The following is a 12301-nucleotide window of genomic DNA, read 5'->3' on the forward strand; positions in this document are numbered from 1 at the left end:
CACCAAACACCCTGGCTCTGGACCTCAGCACCACTTAAAACCTCCAGGCAGCTCCATTTAAGTGTACCGAAGCGGAAATAAAAAAATTCACAAACTCATCTATGTCTCACCCTCAATAGCCAGAACTAAGACATTGATACCCATCAAAGGCATTGAAAGACCCCAGCCCAGACCCCAGAAAACCAATCACCCTGGGGTTATTAACTAAATGCATTTACACTGCAAGGCTACCATTCAATCCGCATGCTCGTTGCCATGTTCACACTAGCCATCTTCAGCTTCCTCAGATGCTCAGTTTCAGAACTAGCTTCAACCCAAAAAGTCCACCCAACCATCTCAGACTTTTCAGTTGTAGACACCAAATTGTTCACCTATTTCATCAAGCATAGCAACACCAATCAACAAAAAGAGGACACTTCATCCAAATCTTTAACCTACAGTGTCCCATTCAACCTTCTCAGCCTACCCGCATCACAGATGCCTACAGGTTAAGATGCTCTGGTCTCTCCGCCACTTCCAGCTTCAACCCAAAAATCTTCGACACCACATCAATTTCATCAGGCACAGCAAGACCAATCAATGAAATGAGGTCAAAGCATCCAATTCTCCAACCTACAGTGTCCCATCCATCCATACCCAACCCTCTCACCCTACCTGCATCTCCGATGCCCACAGGTCTAAGCTCTCCTACAACCCGCTCTTCGCTGACGACTCCAACAACCTCGCCACTCGTGTCTGGTCGGAGGCCTCTTGCAGGGCGGGGTGCCTGTCGCTTTTATCACAGTTTGAGCTATGCCCAAATCGAAAAAGAATGTCTAGCCATTGTTTACATTGTGGTGAAATTCCATCAATACTCATACAGAAGCAAGGTTTGTCCAAAAGCCTTAATTGCATGCACCAAAGGGACTTCAAAGGATGTTAATAAGACTCCAGAAATATGATTTTGTCATTACTAATGGTCCATGAAAGGAGATGCTGTTGGCAGATACGCTAAGTCGAGCGTTCTTGGAAGACACCACACTGGAGGTGGATTGATTATATCGGTAAAGGAAGAAGTGCTCACTAACACAGAAATAGCCATTTTGTGTAAATAGAAAAGTGTTAGATCTTTGAGTTCAGCTCATGAAAAATGGGGGGAAAAACAAAAGTGTTTCCTTTATAATTTAGTTCAGCGTAGATTTAAACTGGGAGAGTGTGTCTGACCCTCGAATAGTATCAGGAAGGCTATTCCAGAGTTAAGGTGCTATGTATGAAAAAGCTTTACACCCATTGGTGGATTTGGTTGTTCTAGGTACTATCAGAAGTCCAGAGTAGTGTGATAGAAGGTCTGTTAGATAAGCGGGAGCTAAACCACTGAATGCTTTATAAGTAATTAGTCTAAATTAGCTGACCTCTCGTCTCCCGGCTCTCTCTAGGCGATAAGGGGATCTGCCAATATCCTTTCGTTAAGTCCAATGTCGAATTAAAACGAGCCGTGGCTAGCCGATCAAGCAATTCTTCGACCCGAGGCATTGGATAGGCGTCGAATTTCGACACTGCATTCAATTTACGGTAATCCTCCCAGAACCTGACCTGCAACTTGGCCACATCAGTGAGCTGAGGGTGAGAGGTGATCTCCCCCTGGAGCCAGAGCGAGTGATTGTGACCTGCATTAACGGTAATGGACGCAACAGTGCTTTTGGGGAGGCCGGTGGGTTTACCAACTGACATTCACGACATGAGGCGCACCACCTGCACAGGTTCTTGTGATTGCCCGGCCAAATTAAAACGATTCATTAGGCGATTTAGTGTCGTTGTTTGTCCTAAATGTCCCACCATAGGGTTACCCTTATATCCAGTCACTCCGCACCCTTACTGGAACGAGATACAAATGTTGATTGTCTACAGGTGCCCCACTCACTAACCGCTCATCTCCCGGCTTTCTCTCCTGCTGCAGACCTCGCTAAACCACGCCCCCCTCGCCACACAAGTGATGGAAACTTCCACAAGACCTCTGAGAGCAGTCTTTTACCAGGCATTTGCAGCAGTGGTTCAGATTCTGAAGAATGACAGAAAGTACTGTCTAGTTCCATCTAGATCAGAATTTGCTATTCCTTTTGGACCTCAAGTTATGTTTACAAATGTTATCTTGCAGCATTTAACTCATTATGAACTCTGTTGATGAAAAAATATTAGAGACTAAACTTATTATTGTGTATTATTATATTTAGGTATTTCACAATCCAGAGCAGTGGGTCCTGTGCTGCCTAACTTGAAGATGTTCCCTAGAACACAGCAAGGAAACAAAAGTAGGGCATTTAATTCTTTGTGGTATAAGGATTATCCAATGGATAGAATATTTCCCAAAGTCAGAGTCAGGCTTGTTTTGCATCCAGACATTTTTCGCTCCCCTCTGCACCTCAGTCTACCTTTTACTTCCAGCTTCTGTATTTTTCAAACTGGAAAAAAGGACTGTAAAAGGACAGTGGGTTCGCAGTGCATTCCATATCAGAGGGTCATGTAAATGTCATATTGGCATGGTCAGAATACAAAAAGAGGATGAGAGTAATGCATTTAAATTAATCGATAAAGAATACCAAAAAAAGAGAATCAGGACTATATAAAAACTGTGGCAGATGTTCTCCTGCTTACTGCTACACAAAATATTCCCCAAAGAGGCCATCGTGAGTCATATGATTCTGAAAACAGGGAAAACTTTCTGGCCATTATGGAACAAATAGCAAAACATGACCCAATAGTGAAGAAAGAACTGTCCAGTGGAAATGCAAAATACACAAGTAATACCACAATAAATCCTTAAGTGTTTCTCAGAAAAGCTTCAAAATAATATCATAGAAGAGGTCAAAGAAAGTGTTCTGGTAGATGAAACTTAAGACATGTAAAAAAAGGAACAAAATGTCACTGGTCCTGAGATATTATTATAGGGGGGCAGTGCTTGCGAGTTTTTCAGATTTTCAAAAAGCTGATAGTTAAGATGCTGCAGGCCTAACAGAGAAGATCATCAGTTGTCTAGAGAGATATGGGCTGGATTTCAAAACCAATCTTGTAGGCCATGGATATGACGGGGTGTCCTAAGGGTGTTTCTGCACGCATAAAGGCAGTGGCAAAACATGCATTCTATGTGCATTGCCACAGCCATTTTCTAAACTTAGTACTAGTTGATACTGTTGCCTGTACCTGAGGCATTATGCTTCTTTTCTTTACTAGAGAACTTATATGTCTTTATGTCAGGCTCATACCTTCACCACAAATGGCTAGAGGTTCAGCAAGAAATGTATGAAGGTCAGCCTAGAGAGCTTCAGAAGCTTATTGACACAAGATGGGCGTGCAGGCACTTTGCCTGCCTTAATATGATGGCATGCGGTCTGCTTGCCCCAAATTGATCTGATTTTCATTAAGCTCCTAGCAACATTCCTCAAATTGCTGAGGGACATCAAGCTTCTATCGGATATGCTTCAGTCACCATAACAAGACCTAGCAAGAGCTTTTGAGCTTATTGAAGCACTTCAGAACGCATATGACGAAATTACAGAGAAGAAACGTTTTGTGATGAGCTATGGAGAGAAGTTTTAAACACGGCCCAAAAATGCAATAGCAGCACTGAAAGGGTGAATAATAGATAACTAAAGACCAGCTCTAGACTTGAAGGATCAGTGGTGACATCTACTCTTGGTGAGCGTAGGATTGACCAAGATGTGCAGGAAGATTTTAGACGGAATATATTTTATGCAGTCATTCTGTGATTGGGGAATTACAGAAACGCTTCTCCGAGCCCAAATGCAACATAATGAGAGGTGTTCAATCACTTCATCCCAACAGCAGCAACTTTTTAGACGAGGCACCTCTTTTCTCGTCTGCTGAGATCTACGAGTCAGATTTATATGATCTAAAGCTGCACCAAGCCAAAAGGATTTTGGAGAGGAAAAAGAAGGGAGGAATGCAAATTCCCATCAGCCTATTGGAGTTCACTGTGTTTCTGTAGCCTTTCAAAGAAGTGAAGAGTTTGGTTCCAAAATGAGATAACTCCATTATAAAGACCTTTCAATGTTATCATGTTTTTCTTGTGTTTTATTGTGTTAGTTGTTATTATGGCTTAAATAAAAAACAACCAACTGCAGTTTGATTGATATTAAATTGGAATGCACAATAAAAAAACATAAAACATCAGTAAGCAACGCTGCTTGTGAAGGAAGTTTTTCCAAACTGAAATTAATCAAAAATCACCCATGGACAACCATGTCTGATGAGAGATTTATTGACCTGGGAGTGCTCAGTGTAGTCACAGAGAGCCAAGTCGCTTGAAATGAATGAGTTTGTTCAATTGTTTGGTGGCCATCACAAAAACCACAGAATAAAGCAATTCTAAGACCACACACACACACAGTGTACTAAATGTAAAATGTCAACATATGAACTTTTGTATATATTTATCGTATGGCAAATGATTCTCTTCAGTTTTAGTTTTGGCTTTTGAGAGGGGGTACTGTATGGACAAAGTTGAAATCAGACTTAACCATTGCTCTTAAATAGTTTAGCTAATAATTCTCGTGAAAAAGTGTGTAATTATTCAAGCGTTCTATTCACAAATGCTCTGTATAAAAGGATATAAGACAACAATAGACTAAAACTATGTTTGCTCAACCTGCTGTGTTTTCTAAACACTCTTTGGAGTGTCTGTCTATGCAAAACATTTAAGACATTAAAACATTAATTATTCTAGTAGCCTGGTTGTCAATAAAAAAAGATTGTCTGTTTAATGTTTATTATTTATAAAAAGAGAGATGTGTTGTCCAGGCACTTGTGCAGTGCCATTTTTTTATGTCTTCCCACTTGTGTTTTTATATGATAAATATGAATAATATGAATGTGGTGAGGAAGGCGGGACGAGAGCCGTGAGGCGGGGCCGGTGGAGATCAGGAGCTTAAGAGGACGAGCGGCAGGACTGTTGACGAGAGAGAACCAGTTTATTATTATTATAACCGGGCCCGGACCAATTATTATAATTTTTTTCCTGGTGCTCCCATCTCCATTCTCTCGTCGGAGCATACCCCCAGGCGCTGCCGATGCCGAGACTGGCTCCCCGGGGGGAGTAGGTACAGTCTTGGTGGTGCCCCCAGGCCTGTAAGGTGCAATGGGGGTATGTGGTGAAGAAGGCGGGAAGAGGGCCTTGAGTGAAAGCTGGAATCAGCTGTGCGCGCACCGGTCCCGCATATCTCACGGAGGAGATCAGGAGCTTACGAGGACGAACGGCAGGACTGTTGACGAGAGAGGACCGGGCCCGAACATGTGTTAAGTTTGTATTTATGTTCTTTACTTCCGTATTATTGTTTGTTTTATCCCTTCCTTGAACCGCCACCTTAACGTGGTGGAGGGGTTTGAGTACCCGAGTGACCCTAGGAGCTATGTTGTCGGGGGCTATATGCCCCTGGTAGGGTCTCCCAAGGCAAACAGGTCCTAGGCGACGGGTCAGACTAAGAGTGGTTCAAAAACCCTTTATGATGTTCAAAATAACAAGGACCGTGACGTCGCCCGGTATGGCGCAACCGGGGCACCACCCTGGAGCCAGGCCCGGGGTCGGTGCTCGTATGCGAGCCTCTGGTGGCCGGGCCTTTCCCCACGGGGTCCGGCCGGGCTCAGCCCGAAGGAGCAACGTGGGGCCGCCTTCCTGTGGGCATACCACGTGCGGGAGGGACCATAGGGGGTCGGTGCGTAGAGGATTTGCCTCGACAGCCCGATCCCTGGACACGGAAGCTAGCTCTAGGGACGTGGAACGTCACCTCGCTGGCGGGGAAGGAGCCTGAGATGCGTGAGGTTGATAGGTTCCGACTAGAGATAGTCGGGATCACCTATACATATGGCTTGGGCTCTGGAACCACACTCCTCGAGAGAGGATGGACACTTCATCACTCCGTCGTCCTACTGGGGGACTTCAACGCCCATGTCGGCAACGACAGTGACACCTGGAGGGGCGTGATTGGGAGGAACGGCCCCCCTGATCTGAACCCGAGCGGTGTTCAGTTATTGGACTTCTGTGCTAGCCACAGTTTGTCTATAACGAACACCATGTTCAAGCATAAGGGTGTCCATCAGTGCACGTGGCACCAGGACACCCTAGGCCGCAGGTCGATGATCGACTTTGTGGTCGTTTCATCTGACCAGCGACCATACGTTTTGGACACTCGGGTTAAGAGAGGGGCGGAGCTGTCAACTGATCACCACCTGGTGGTGAGTTGGATCCGATGGCAGGAGAGGAAGCTGGACAGACTCGGCAGACCCAAACATACTGTAAGGGTCTGCTGGGAACGCCTGGCCGAGTCTCCTGTCAGAGAGATCTTTAACTCCCACCTCCGACAGAGCTTCAACCAGATCCCGAGGGAGGCTGGAGACATTGAGTCCGAGTGGACCATGTTCTCCGCCTCCATTGTCGAAGCGGCCACTCGGAGCTGTGGCCGTAAGGTCTCCGGTGCCTGTCGAGGCGGGAATCCCCGAACCCGGTGGTGGACACCGGAAGTAAGGGAAACCGTCAAGCTGAAGAAGGAGTCTTATCGGGCCTGGTTGGCTTGTGGGACTCCTGAGGCATCTGACAGGTACCGGCAGGCCAGGCGGACTGCTGCCCGGGTGGTTGTGGAGGCAAAAACTCGGGCCTGGGAGGAGTTTGGTGAGGCCAAGGAGAAGGACTATCGACTGGCCTCGAAGAGATTCTGGCAAACCATCCGGCGCCTCAGGAGAGGGAAACAGTGCCCTACCAATGCTGTTTACAGTGGAGGTGGGAGGCTGTTGACCTCAACTGGGGATGTCGTCGGACGGTGGAAGGAGTACTTCGAGGATATCCTCAATCCCACCGTCACGTCCTCCATTGAGGAAGCAGAGGTTGAGGGCTCAGAGGTGGACTCGTCCATCACCCAAGCCGAAGTCACTGAGGTAGTCAAGAAACTCCTCAGTGGCAAGGCACCGGGGGTGGATGAGATTCGCCCTGAGTACCTCAAGTCTCTGGATGTTGTGGGGCTGTCTTGGCTGACACGCCTCTGCAGCATCGCGTGGCGGTCGGGGACAGTGCCTCTGGGATGGCAGACCGGGGTGGTGGTCCCTCTTTTTAAGAAGGGGGACCGGACGGTGTGTTCCAACTACAGGGGGATCACACTTCTCAGCCTTCTCGGGAAAGTCTATGCCAGGGTACTGGAGAGGAGAATATGGCCGATAGTAGAACCTCGGATTCAGGAGGAACAGTGTGGTTTTCTTCCGGGTCGTGGAACGCTGGACCAGCTCTATACCCTCTACAGAGTGCTGGAGGGTTCATGGGAGTTTGCTCAACCAATCCACATGTGTTTTGTGGATTTGGAGAAGGCATTCGACTGTGTCCCTCGTGGCATCCTGTGGAGGGTGCTTCGGGAGTATGGGGTCTGTGGTCCTTTACTAAGGGCTGTCAGGTCCCTGTACGGCCGAAGCAGGAGCTTGGTTCGCATTGCCGGCAGTAAGTCGGGCTTGTTCCCAGTGCATGTTGGACTCCGGCAGGGCTGCCCTTTGTCACCGGTTCTGTTCGTAATTTTTATGGACAGAATTTCTAGGCGCAGCCAGGGGCCGGAGGGTGTCAGGTTTGGGGACCACACGATCTCGTCTCTGCTATTTGCGGATGATGTTGTCGTGTTGGCCCCTTCAAACCAGGACCTTCAGCATGCACTGGGACGGTTTACAGCAGAGTGTGAAGCGGCTGGAATGAAAATCAGTACCTCCAAATCCGAGGCCATGGTCCTCAGTCGGAAAAGGGTGGCTTGCCCACTTCAGGTTGGTGGAGAGTTCCTTCCTCAAGTGGAGGAGTTTAAGTATCTCGGGGTCTTGTTCACGAGTGAGGGAAGGATGGAACGGGAGATTGACAGACGGATCGGTGCAGCTTCTGCAGTAATGCGGTCGATGTACCGGTCCGTCGTGGTCAATTTACCGGTCAATCTACGTTCCTACTCTCACCTATGGTCATGAGCTTTGGGTCATGACCGAACGGACAAGATCCCGGATACAGGCGGCTGAAATGAGCTTCCTCCGCAGGGTGGCTGGGCGATCCCTTAGAGATAGGGTGAGAAGCTCGGTCACCCGGGAGGAGCTCGGAGTAGAGCCGCTGCTCCTCCACATCGAGAGGGGTCAGCTGAGGTGGCTTGGGCATCTGTTACGGATGCCTACTGGACGCCTTCCCCGGAAGGTGCTCCGGGCCCGTCCGACCGGGAGGAGACCCCGGGGAAGACCTAGGACAGGCTGGTGGGACTATGTCTCCCGGCTGGCCTGGGAACGCCTCGGTGTCCCCCAGGAAGAGCTGGAGGAAGTGTCTAGGGTGAGGGATGTCTGGGCATCTCTGCTTAGACTGCTGCCCCCGCGACCCGGCCCCGGATAAGCGGAAGAAAATGAATGAATGAATGAATGTTTGTTTTATTTAATTCAAAGTATTTTATGTTCGCCGGTTCCCGCCTCCTTTCCTCCCTTTTATGGATCTTTGTTACAATGAAACAATGTTATAACAGTTTGTTTTCCAAATTTTGCTATGTTTTGGAAACACTGAAATGATCAGTGCAATGTTTGGAACAACTGTATAAGGATCTATATAACACACGTTACTTCCAAATTCCATTCTTCCAACAGATGTTTCAATGGGAGTGTCACAACTCTGCTTTTAACAGCTCTGCTAGGTAAATCTTTAAATTACCTCACAACAAGTGACGAAAACACCCACTGACAGTCGCAGGCGGTCACAGAATGATTCAAATAAATCATTGAAAAAAAGAGGGGAGATTTGAGTGTATTGTCCTGGCCGCCAAAATCCCAAAAATAATTTTAATTCTAAACAATTTTGGCAACTTAGCCATTACTCTTAGCAAATACAGGATAGGTCAATGGAAGGTTTTTCTTTTTGAACAAACAACTCGACTTTCACACAATTGCATGTGGCCCTTTTATCTTTTATTCATTCATATTGTAGCCAGTTGCTAAGGCAAACTAATTGGTTAACATTTTCTGAATGTATAGCGGATCGTTTCTTCTGAACAATATAGGCTGCGACTGAGAAGAGTCGTTCGCATGGAACCGTGGATGCAAGAGTCGCTAGATATTTGCTGGCAAGCCGGGCCAGCTTGTCATGTGCTCCTGAATGAGCAGCCCACCACTGCATGGGGCAGTCCTCCATACTTATGCTTGGCTCTGCTCTGTACCTGTGTATGTCTCTGTCAGGTTGTACCTCTTCATCTGAGCCCATCTGTAGAAGGTGAGCTCTTTTCCCGGGTAGTCCATCTTGAGAAGTCAGCAAAGACCTTCTGGGTCATTGTTCATAAAGCATGCCTCCACTTGAGGTCCACACCTCTTCCCTTTCACTCTTGGCAGACTCTTCAAGTCTTTGAAACGTGGATCCAGCGCCGTTGCTAGCTTGAGCCATGCATTGTTAGTATTTTCTTGGCAGGAGGCTATTTCTACCATGAATATTGTCTTAAATCTCCCCACAAATGCAGGGTCTTCTTCACAGACCTTCATCACTTGACGCAGGTGGCAGAGGGCAGGCAGTACCACTGAGCAGGAGATATAGGCCTCTCCACCCAGAATCTCAGTTACATACCCGCAGTAGAATAACACACACACACACAATTTATTTGTGTTATACACCAGTTGGTATGCTGGCAAAATAGTTAAACATCAAATTTGAGCTTGATCAGTTCAATACATTTTTTTAATCTGCACATTATTTGTGCATTCCTTACCTGCAGGGCTCTAGGAGAGTGCTCAGTCTCTGCAGTTTGTCCCATTCTGGTGGCGTCAGCATAACCAGTTTGTGGTGTTATTGGTCCAGGGTTGCTTTTAGTGCTGCTTGACTGCGGTTCAGGCGCTTGATCATTTCCACTGTGGAATTCCACCGCGTTGGCACGTCTTGGATCAGTGGCTCCTGCTGCTGTCCCAGGGCCCCTTGCTGTGCTTGAAGCTCCATGGTGTTTGGTGCGCTGTGTCTGAAGTGACTGACAATTTTGCGACACTTGGCCAACACATTCGCAAATCCACTATAAGAGAGGCTCACGTTTATGCTTCTCTGTAGCACGTGATGTGCTCCTATGGCAGAAGTTTAGCCGCAGCGGTCATATTGCGTGCACTGTCCATCGCTATAGTTGGGATTTTTCCTTCAATTTTCCACTTGTGTGCCATGCTTTGAAACTGTTGAGCACATACCTCTGCAAAGTGACTCTCTTCTGTTTTCATTACGGTTAAAGCAAAGGACTTCAGTTTCCAGGTTTTAGTGATGTAATGCGCCGTCACACCCAGATAATTGTTGTTACTTACGGAGATCCAGTGGTCTCCTTTCAAAGCAACATATTCCGCTGAAGCCAAATCCTCTTCCTTCGTTTTCTTTTTAGCGTCATATAGCTTGTTGATTTAAGTCATCACTGTGCCTCTCGACGATGACTTGTAGAATGCCTCTAAAGTTGCCACTTTCAAAACTTCTGCGAGGCCTGTGTCCTCGACAATATTAATCGGTCTACAGTCCTTGGCTATCCATCTGGCAATTGTGTCTGTCAGCTTCTCAGACGTACACTTATTTAATGCCCTGCGTATGGTGAGGATGGTCTGATGCATGCCAGGCTTAACACCTGAAGTTGAAGCCGCAACAAATGAATGCTTGGCATTAAGATGATACTTGAGCCTCGAGTCCTTCCTGCAGTGTGAGCGATCCACAACATCTTTGTTTACTGTTCCACCTTTGTTCTTTTTATACTCGAAGTGTCCATCCAGAGAGCCAACAGGTTCTTTGGACACCTCCATCTCGCTCATGTCAGCCATGCTGTTTACGCGACGAGGAATGAATGCAGCGGGGATTGAATTGTGCGTAAAACATGGCGAGAATGAGTTAATTTGTTAAAAAAAATGATCACTGTTAATAACAGAAATTAATCATCTCGCGTTAACGCGTTAATTTTTACAGCCCTAATATATATATATATATATATATATATATATATATATATTGTACCATATACTGTATACATTACTAAAATAGATAATAAAGAATGAATATGCAGAATAAACACAAGTTATTGTATACAACAGCCACAAATCCATATTATAGATGTCGCAATCAACTGCTAAGGTATTATTTAGTAGAAGGAATAAGCTTTCATTCTGATTAGCACAAGTGCTGTGACTCCTGTGCATAACTGCGTCTATCACATCCACAATATGTTTTTAATGAATAATAGAAACACTGAAGCGTCTGTAAAACGACAAAGAGCTTCTAGGTACACTTTTGTTTACTCTGAACTCAAAATGCACCAGCCTGAACTAACTCTATCTGCCCTGTCGTCTTTCCGGCACGGAAAACTACCGTCAGCTCTCTATAACTATGTGAAGAATATAAAACAGCACTTTATCATGAATGACACATTTCTGTGCGCTACAATATCATCATGATTATTTCTAGACTATGCCGTCATTGGTGTGAAGTGTGAGGAGGGGTAAACACAGACAATGTCGTGGACGGGAAAGGGTCTTGTATCGCTCCTGCATCATATAATGTAAGCTGCATTTAATACAAAGAATGGCAAAGATGCAGATGTCATGTTAATGCACACACTATGTACTTTGCTTATGACGTTCACTGCACTCTGTGTTGCTGTGAACTGAAGAATGCGGTAAATAACGCAACCTGCCGCTGTTTTCATAATAAGAGTTTTAAAGAGGACAAAAGCGATCTTGAATACCTGTACAAATAAAAGTTTTAGGGCAGCTTAACTTCAAATATAGAGTGGCTAAAGCACACCTAAAAAGGGCCTAGCAACGCCAACGCTGGCCACTTAAATCTTCTTTGCTAAAAGTGTTATTTGACTCGGCAAGTGAGCTGGTATGACTTTTAGTCCAGCAGGATGTCTAATCATAGGGATAGAAAGTTTGTGGGCAGTCCCTTTCATGCAGTATTATCCTTAGCTTTTGACCTTAAGCCAAGTGGGTGATTCGGCCCACAAGAAAATAAGAAGAGAAAGAGAGGAGGAGAACAAAAACAACAGTGAATCGCATTAACCTTTGCTTGACGTTCAGGACTGATTTTCGAATCACTCTCCACGTACAAATCCACTGAAGGGAAAAAGTGAAATGAGAGACAGAAAAGTGTGTTTGTAGAGAGCAGAGTGCTGAAGAAGAAGTTTGCAAAAACTGCCAGGGTTCTGTCTGTGGATGCATGCAAATATGAAGAGCACTAGTGTTTTCATTTGAAACATTTACCAATGGACAGACTCTAGGAAAACAGTAATGTCAAATTATTGCTATAAGAGAGGCAATGTTTAATAAA

Source organism: Barbatula barbatula (assembly GCF_947034865.1).
Source record: "Barbatula barbatula genome assembly, chromosome: 2".
Classification (NCBI taxonomy): Eukaryota; Metazoa; Chordata; class Actinopteri; order Cypriniformes; family Nemacheilidae; genus Barbatula; species Barbatula barbatula.